This window comes from Pinus tabuliformis, chromosome 5_1 (genome assembly GCF_031772625.1).
Source record: "Pinus tabuliformis cultivar Carrire ecotype Pingquan chromosome 5_1, CPIR1, whole genome shotgun sequence".
In the NCBI taxonomy this organism is placed as follows: Eukaryota; Viridiplantae; Streptophyta; class Pinopsida; order Pinales; family Pinaceae; genus Pinus; species Pinus tabuliformis.
The window spans coordinates 562,318,831-562,328,282 of NC_142305.1; the positions used below are offsets into that span (position 1 = coordinate 562,318,831).

The window sequence follows — 9,452 nt, forward strand, 5'->3', positions numbered from 1 at the left end:
TTATACACCTCCACCATAGCATCAACCCAAATTGGATACTACACTACTTCCTCAAAGGAAGATGGCTCGATCTCAACACATTCCCCAGCAAGGGCCATGTGTCCAATGTACCTCTCAAGTGACCTCCTCTATCTACGCTAAGAAGATGGTTCTCCCACATTCTCTCTCGCATCTTGCAACAATCTATCATCTTCTCTTGTGCGCTTTCGTCCATCTCTGGAAGACTCTGCTTGAGTGGATGTCTCCACTCCTGGAACCTCTGCATGTGCCTCCTCTGCATCAGTCTGAGGCTCCTCCTCCTTAGGAACCAATAGTTCCTCCACAGCCTATAGTTGGAGCTCCCTCTCAAGGGAAACTCGCATGGCCTTCTGCTCATCAAACTTGAGATCTCTGTGATTCACTGTCCTCCGATTGGCAGGCAAGTACACCAGATAGTTGTGAGGTGTATCAATGTACCCCACAAATATCCTCAACTATTTTGTTGGCTCAAGCTTCTTCCGTGCATCCTTTGTCACATGGAAATATACTGATGAGCTAAATATCCTAAAGTGACCCACATCTAGTCTCTTACCGGAGAAAGCTTCCTCTGGTTTCTTCATCCCAGGTATGCGATGTAGGCTTCTATTCTACAAATAGACTGCTGTGTTGCATGCCTAAGCCCACAAGTGAAGTGGTAGGCCTTGGTTATGTAGGCTTTCCCATGCTGCCCCTACAATAGTTCTGTTCTTCCTCTTGGCCACCCCATTCTATTGTGGGTTATAAGGTGTCGTCAACTCTCATTTAATTTCTTCCGTTGCACAGAAGTCCTTAAACTCTTTAGAGACATATTCTCCACCATTTTCACTTCTCAAGGCCTTGATATTCTTCCTTGACTCTTTCTTTACCAAAGCTTTGAACTCACAAAACTTTGTGAAAGTTTGGTCCTTCTTCTGCATGAAATAAATCCAGCATTTACGAGAATAGTCATCAATGAAAATCACATAATAGCTTTGCTTCGCTGTGGATTCCGTCGAGAATGGTCCACACACATCAGTATGAACGCACTCTAAGATAGCCTCTGCTTGACTGTCTTGACCATGAAAGGAATACTTGGTGTACTTTCCCAAGGTACAACGTTTGCATATGTCAACTTGCTCAAGTTTACCTGGGAAGTCCTGTAGATATCTACTGCATTATCCCATGATGCAAATGGCCCAACTTCTCGTGCCACAACTCGCAAATGTCTTGGCTTTGAACCAATTCTACTTTCATACTCAATGCTGCACAATCATCTACCTCTAGTTTATAAAGATTATTCACCCAAATCCATATCCTCTTGGTCTGACTCGTGGCTATGTGTCTTAGGAATGCATTTCCTTTACTGAAGACAACATCGTAGCCTTTGTCCTCCAACATTGTGACCGATACCAAACTCTTCTCCAGTCCAGGCACATACTTCACATCTGTCAAGATGAGAGGAGCTCCATGCTCCCTCTGAAAAGAAACTGTGCCCACTCCTGAAACACTATACTTTCCATCATCCCCCATCTCTATGCACATCTTGAGGCCTTTCTCCTCCAAGCTACTGAATAAATTTTTATCATTGGTCATGTGGAATGATCTCCATTGTCAAGATACCAGACACAACCCATCATCGATGACACCCTACATGCGATGAGGGTAAATTCCATTTTGAACTGAGAGGCTAATGCCTCACCTTCCAATCCCTTTGTGGATCCCTTCTTGGACTTCTTCGATGGGCAATTAATCGCATAATGTCCCATCTCGCGACAATTAAAGCATCTCACTTTAGACATGTCACCCTTCTTCCCTCCATGAGAAGAATCCGTTTTAAAATGGGAAGCCTTCCCCTTCCCTTTTTTTTCCTTACTTACTAAGGCCAGATTTTGTTCATCATCATTCTTGGATGAAGAACCATCTTGTGTGCTCCTCCTGATCTCCTCCTGCATAAGATCTGACCACAGTCATTCCCAATCTGGCAATTTCTCCCTTCCATTAACAGAGTCCTGGTAGCTATTCCAACTCTTTGGAAGCCCAAGGAGAGCGAGGCTCACCATATCATCATCGGAAATAGTTATTCCCACACTGCCAAGCTCATCTCTATGGGTGGTGAGCTTGTTCAGATATGTGGAAATAGTATTGCCCTTCTCCATCTTGATTCTTCGAAGCTTATCCTTGAGCGCCAATTTCCTCTGGTCACTACTATTATGGTAGAGGTACTTCAATGTATTCCACATTGAAAATGGAGTATCCTTCCCATGGAGACTCGAGACAATATGGTCTCGAACTCCCTCAAGGATGATTTGTCTCTCCTTCACCACACACTTCTTCCACTCAGCCAACTCTTTTGCATTAGTTGAAGCTAGCTTTGGGATTTCTTGATCAATGAATTCCTTCAAGCCATTGTCTTCTAATACAGCCTCCATTCTATCTTTCCATGCTATGTAATTCAAGCTACCTTCCAAGGCATACTCGAGTCTCAAGCCATAGAATGCCATTGGCCAACCTTGAAGTATGATATGAATTCGATTTGCACCTGCAAACCCGAGCTTCAAACTTTGAATTCTCTTCTCAATATATTGTTCACAACTCTAATACCATGTAGAAATTTCCTACAAATCTATCTCTCTGAAACCATGTAGAAAATCTGTTGTAGGTTAACCTGATAATGCAATATAAATCAAAGAAGAATACTATAACCTACTTCTACTATCAACTTGCGGAAGCTTAAAGATCGAGCTAAACACATATAATCAGAAGAAGAATAATCAATGCACAATACACATGAGAATACATTTGGGAAAGCCTCAGCTAAAAACCCCACTATCTGTATTATCATAAAAGGTGGAAATACATAGGAATTATACAAAGCCTTAGCTCTCACAGCTAGCCAGCTCTCAGTACAATCCTCACAAATGCTCATAGGCAATCTTGGCCTCTCTCCAAACTTCCTCTCTGCCCTCCAATCTCCTATTTCCTTGCGTTGTTCCTTATGGATGATTCCCTGTTACCAAGTGTAACACTGCTCTCACACACTGTCAGAACTGCTCAATCCTCAAGGAATGATGCCTTGATTGCATGCATGAGTTTTCTTTATAAGAGAACACATGCAACTAATAGTACATTGTTCTTGACTTTAATCTCAACTGGGCCTTCCTCAGAATAGACATGCATGAGTTTCTGATGAGGGAATATTCAGTTAACTGCAATACACTATTTGGATGCATGCATGCATCAACTGACTATTAACTCACCATTAGTTCCTCAAACAGTTTGGAACTAATTTACCTGGACTTAACTCAGTAAACTGAGCTAACTAATTACAACTCAAATATAACTCAATCTTATCTCCTTAATTTTAGGGATAACTCTTGCAGGACTTCATAAAGACTTCTAACTTGAATTTCTCCAACTAATTAATCCATAATGAATTAATTAATTATTTCCAAGTAGTTGTTAAGACTAAATTCGATTTTAATTGACAATTTAATTCAAGGAAAAATTAAATTGGAATATTCTTGTTGCCATATTTCAACACCAACATATGGCTGTGACTTTGCAAGTTTGACAAAACCTTCGAAAAATAACACCTGTGCATGATCTAGACTCATGTCCTTCAATTTATGAATAGACCCACCGCAATTTCTAAGTGATTCCATGCCATAACAAAATAGATAAAATAGCACTTTGGATTCCACCATGGCCACTATGGAAGCTTATAACAACATGAGGTGGAAATAATGACTGCTTCTTCTAGTTTTTTGTGACCAGCGACCAATGACCAAATCCTCTTCACGCAGTCATGTAGATCCAAGAGAACCCTGAAGACATCCATCTCCAAGCCCGCATCGGATCATTGGTTGTGCATATCTGAGAGAACTCCAAAGGCTTTTATCTCCAATCCTGCAGTTTCTAAATTCCACAGTGAAGTTTCTAATTGCCAGATTTCAATAAGGGATTTGAGATCTGGATTTTCCCGTAAATAGTTGGATGCTTTCTTAAAAAATTGTCAAATTTCAACCTTCTCTTACACACAGCACGTACACACACAAAAATATTTATAGAGACACATATTTAATAGTCACACTCAAAACAAAAATCTATTTTTTTCTACCTTATTCTATTTACAGAGGAATAGCATTCAAGGATCTCTCATCTTCTTGGGCCTTCCCTTCAGGGAGTCAAGCCCACACAGGCTCTGATACCATGTTAGAAATTAGAGAGAGATCATAGAGAGCGATTACACACAACACAAATCTCGCTTGATACTTTTATTAATCACCACAGGTACAAATATATAAGACACAAATTACTGACTTCGACACAACTAGATCATCACTAAAACTCACACATTGGAAGCAAAAACTTCTAGACTAACTCCTCGTAATTCCTAATGACAAATACACATGACATGGAAGCATTACTTCCAACAAAATCCATAAGAATAGATTCTCCTAAGACATAACAACACATATAAATATATAAATGAAAATGTAACTAAGGTTCGCAAGGAAGGAACAGAAGTCAACTATGGAAATCATCATGGTATTAAGTTACACTAATGAGAGTTAAAAACAATGAAAAGTTACTCTGTTTTTTATAAGTAATTTTTTTTAAAAGAGATGTTACAATGTATAGAATTTAGGAAAGTGTCAAATTTTATATAAATTTTATATTTAAAGCTTATGTAAAATATATAAATTTATAATAGTTTTATAAACCAGTCAAAATGTTGATGTTGAAATATAACGTAGAAATTATATATGTGTGTGTGTGTGTGTGTGTGTGTGTGTGTGTGGGCTTTGGGTAAATGGTTATTGGGTTCTTTGTTAAGACACTCCTTGATGTGAAGTGTTTAGTTCCCTGATTGGGATAATATATTAGACATGATGAAAATGAGTCCTACCAAGCTTGTTTGTGTGTGTGTGTGTGTGTGTATAAACATAATTAATTTTATTTTATAGAATTACTTTGTTGAGTGAAATTTAAAAAAAAACCAAAGTGTGTTACAATGTTAAATTAGAGAAAGTCTAGATAAGCTTTATTGATGAATTTAAATAAATAATCATTGTCATTCCTTATTGTTTTTTGACAGTGTATTTGGCCTAATTTTATTTTCCACGTGTTTACACTCACAACAAATGATATATATATATATATATATATATATATATATATATATATATATATATATATATAGATAGAGAGAGAGAGAGAGAGAGAGAGAGAGAGAGAGAGAGAGAGAGAGAGAATTAGCACACTAATAATAATCCACTCATATAATAAATAGCAGAAATATAGAAAAACTAGACATGGCAGAAAAGGCTTCAGCCTTACAACATTCCTTACATTTTCATTCTCATCCAATGTACAAAGAATGATAATAGTACAAATAAATACATGAGGAAGTTTGTTTCAAGATAGTGCGTCTATCTTGAACAAACTTGGTTGAGATATTTTCTCAACAAAACACTAATCTAGGAGAACTAGTTGGAGAGAATCTCTCATCCTAACTAAACTCCCTAGTTCGAGGAACTAACTCCTAATTCTCAAGATTTGATTTATTTAATTATAATTTTGGATTTATAATTATTTTATTATGATATTTAAGCTAACATTCCCCCCCCCCCCAATGATAAATCCAAAATAAGAACAAGGAACCCTCTTCCAATTTCTCAAGTTGATCCTCAAAAAACATTTGCCTGAAAAACTGCCAAAGCTGGATGCTAAAGAAACTGCAATATGAAAAGACCATGAGTCAGTTTCATGTCTAATTCATCTCTAAATGTCACTTGACAACTCCATTACATGCCAAGCTACAAAAGGATCCAATTGTCCTTTGCTTTAAATCAGCATCTTGTATCCACTGAAAAAATTTGATGAACACCCACTAGCGTATTTGTTTGTCCACTGATAAAAGTTGATGAATGCCCATTGGCGAATCTGCTGATGATGATCACCCACTGGCTAATGACATTGAAAAACAACTCACTGTTGCTTTTGTTGTGTTTGAAAATTGCTCACTACTAACATTGTTGTCAATTGCCCACTAGCGAATTTGTTGATGCTCACTTGCTGATGAAAATGCCCACTCGCTGCTTTGTTGATATTGTAGAGACTTTCAATCAGAAAACAACTGTCAATTTCATTGACATTTTCCCCCCTTTGTCAGCTGAAAGGAGAGACAATCTTCTTCAAATTATTTCTGAACTCCCCCCCTTCAGGTGTAGGAGTGTTTCACTGTTGTACTCCTCCGCTCAACTGCATGAGAGTACCATCTTCATTTTTACTGTTGGTTGCAATATGTGTGAGCGAATTTGATTGTAAAACTTATACAATCTTCTAAACATGGATGACCATTCCCAGGGATTAACCCATGAATAATTGATCTTCAATATGGTTGATTGTTGTTGTTTGATGCATTTTGCTGATGAATGATTTGACTTGCCACAATGGTGACAATGATGGAGATCAAAACAGTGATCTTCCAAATGACTGGTTTTTTGGCAATGAAGGCATTTTGGTTTGACTGCAACTTCAGTTTGCATGTATTGTTGTTTGTCTTCGACTTTATGAGAACTATCCGATGTGATTTGTGCAGGGAACCCTGCATTGACAAACTTAATGGGCCTTGAATAATCTAGGATATGCAAGGTGGCGTCATCTTTGACATATCCTAAGCCTCGTCAATTTCTGTTACTTTGGATTTCTTCCCATGGCTTGATGATTGGTTTGGAAGAAAGTTGAACTGGATCAGGGACCACTTCGACACTTGAAGTTGGTTGGATCAGTGACCTGGAATCATCACTCTTCGCTAGCAACTCTATTCTTTGTAGTTGTGACTCCAGTTGAAGGAACTCAATCATTTCATGTTCATGTTAAAGATGCACTTGAATATCAGCAATAGTTGTTTTTTTGATGTTCACCATGTCACCAGTTGATGATAAAATCAAATTGTTAAGAATTTGGGACAGTTGAATGTGTGTCACCATGTTAGCTTCCTCACTTTGAATTCAGGTTTTCTTGTACTATTGCTTATTTATGATGATTTAAATACTTGCTAGAGTTTTATAACTTGGTTGCTTGAACTCTTTATCTCACGCTCGCTTGATGACGATCACTTTTCATGCTTCACTGGCACTTTATGAATGCTTCAATCAACTTCAAATTGGCTCGTTTGTTGTAGATGTCGTGCTTTGAACTTTCACACTTGATTTTGAGACGCTTGCTTGCTTGGTTGTTTGAATGACATGCTCACTTGGTTTGTTGTTTGAATGACACACTCCCTTGATTTATTGGTTATTGCACTTGCGTTAAACACTGGCTTCATTTGATGCTCACTTAAAGAATAGAATACTAGAATTCACACTTGGTTGATGATGATTACTTGCTAGATGGCTTGCTTGAACTTGCTTGATTGATTATTGACACTTTGTGCTTTCTTGAAAGTACTCACTGAATGTGTTGATTTAAAAAAGGAAGGGTGTCGAACACTATCGAAAATGCACCCAAGTGACAAATGACAAGTTCAATCTTAATGACTTAGTTGAAGACTTACTTGACTTAATGTATTCACCTTAACAATTCAAATTAGGGTGTCGGTTACAACCAAGAATGCACATGTACAATTCAGTTAAAAAATGTTTATCTGCAAGTGATACAAAAAGTGTTGATGATGTTGATGTCGTCTTGGCATGAAATGCTTGATTTTGTAGCATCCTTAACTTGATTGCTTTCATTACATGATGTGAAGTTTGCTTGCTTGGAAGATCATCTTATCAAGTTGATGATGTGACGCTTTGTGCTTGTGTACTTAAGCGTGATTACAGGAGCTTGATTAAGCATTCTTATACTTAAGCTGGCTTATGTGCATGTAGTTTTTTAATCATAATACAAAGAGAGCATTTTGATAATCTGAACACATGCCATGCACACGCATTCATTACACATGGTGTACCTAAGATCCCCTTATTCAATTTCAGGTGGATCTAGGACACAAGCACCACAAAAATTATGATTTTATTAATTACCGCAGTACATCAACCTTCAGCTTCACAACATTGTCATTACAACTTCTCAAACAATTATAATTCCAAGATTACAAATTCTTGAAGCAACTTGTCTTCAAAATTAAATGGAAGTTTTCAAACTGCAAATTACAACCTTATCACTCCAAAGATTTACAAAATACAACTTATCGCTCCATAAATGTTGTACAAATTAAAAAAAATACCCTTACTACTCCATTAACTTTATCATGATTAGAAATATTTAAAATAATGCTTTCATAACCTTATCTCTCCAAAGAAACACTTTATTTTCATTTTTTTAATCCCTTATTTAACCATTCCAACTTGACTTATACTTTTAATACACGCTTGGTATGCCCATTTAATTTAAAAAATCATTACTTTAAATGAACGTAAGTGCAAATTTCATTTTAAAAATAACGACTTGGCCTTTGAATTTGTGTTTTTTTTAATCTTTGACTTTAAAGAATATGGATTGCTTCGTTCTCATTAATGAATGTAGGGCACTCTGCCTTCTACTGTGCGTATCACCGTATCCTTTGCGAGCTCCGAGCATTGAAGCCCGAAGTAGTTTGATTCGATGGAAAATCCTTCAAAACCATGGAAGATCAAATATGCCAACTCTTCAAGATTGACCTGCAAGACATGTAAAAATACCCTTGAGAAAGATGTGCTGAGAATCGCCAAGATTATCGCTGCCACACAGTTCGATGGCTTCATGCCTATGTGGAATCATGCCGGCTGTATTTTGAAGCAAAAAGGTCAATTTAAAACATTAAATGATGTTGAATGGGTTGACACACTTAGATGGGAAGATCAACAAAAAATTAGGAAGTATGTTGAAGGTTCTGCGCTGGGTGGTGGTCGAAGTACTGCAGATGATGGTTGCAATGAATATGCCATAGAGAGTGCTTAAAGCTCACGTGCAATGTGTAAAAGCTGTAATGAGAAGATAGTAAAAGGTGAGGTCCGCATCTCAAAAATGGTTGAATCATATTTCTTTGATACCAATTGTAGAAAATTAACACACTAAGATATAAGATGGAGGTTATCATTCATAAATGAAGGTGAATCACCTTAACTACATGCAATGCATTTCACTCACAATTATCTTTCGCTGATTTGTGAATGCATTTATTTGCTTTTCAATTTATTATATGTTTTATATGTGATCTCACACTCAATTATACCGATCTCGCTTTGTGTAGTGAGCAACCACAATTTTATAGTCTATGAAGGTCAAGGTGAAGATACCCTAGACATTCTACCAACACAAATTGGACGATTGGTGAGCCATATTATTTTCCTACATAAGAATATTGTCCTTTAATCGAGTGAAATATTTGTTTTTCTGCGAATCGATTTATCCTTTTGTCATGGCTTCAGGGTAGTATGATCTTGTTAATGAGTGTGTGGTTTGAG

General features: G+C 37.2%; 1 pseudogene; it reads left to right on the top strand.

The window, feature by feature from the left end:
• Positions 1-8,610: 8,610 nt before the first annotated feature.
• On the top strand, positions 8,611-8,946 carry LOC149166060 (poly [ADP-ribose] polymerase 1 pseudogene; annotated as a pseudogene).
• Positions 8,947-9,452: the final 506 nt, after the last annotated feature.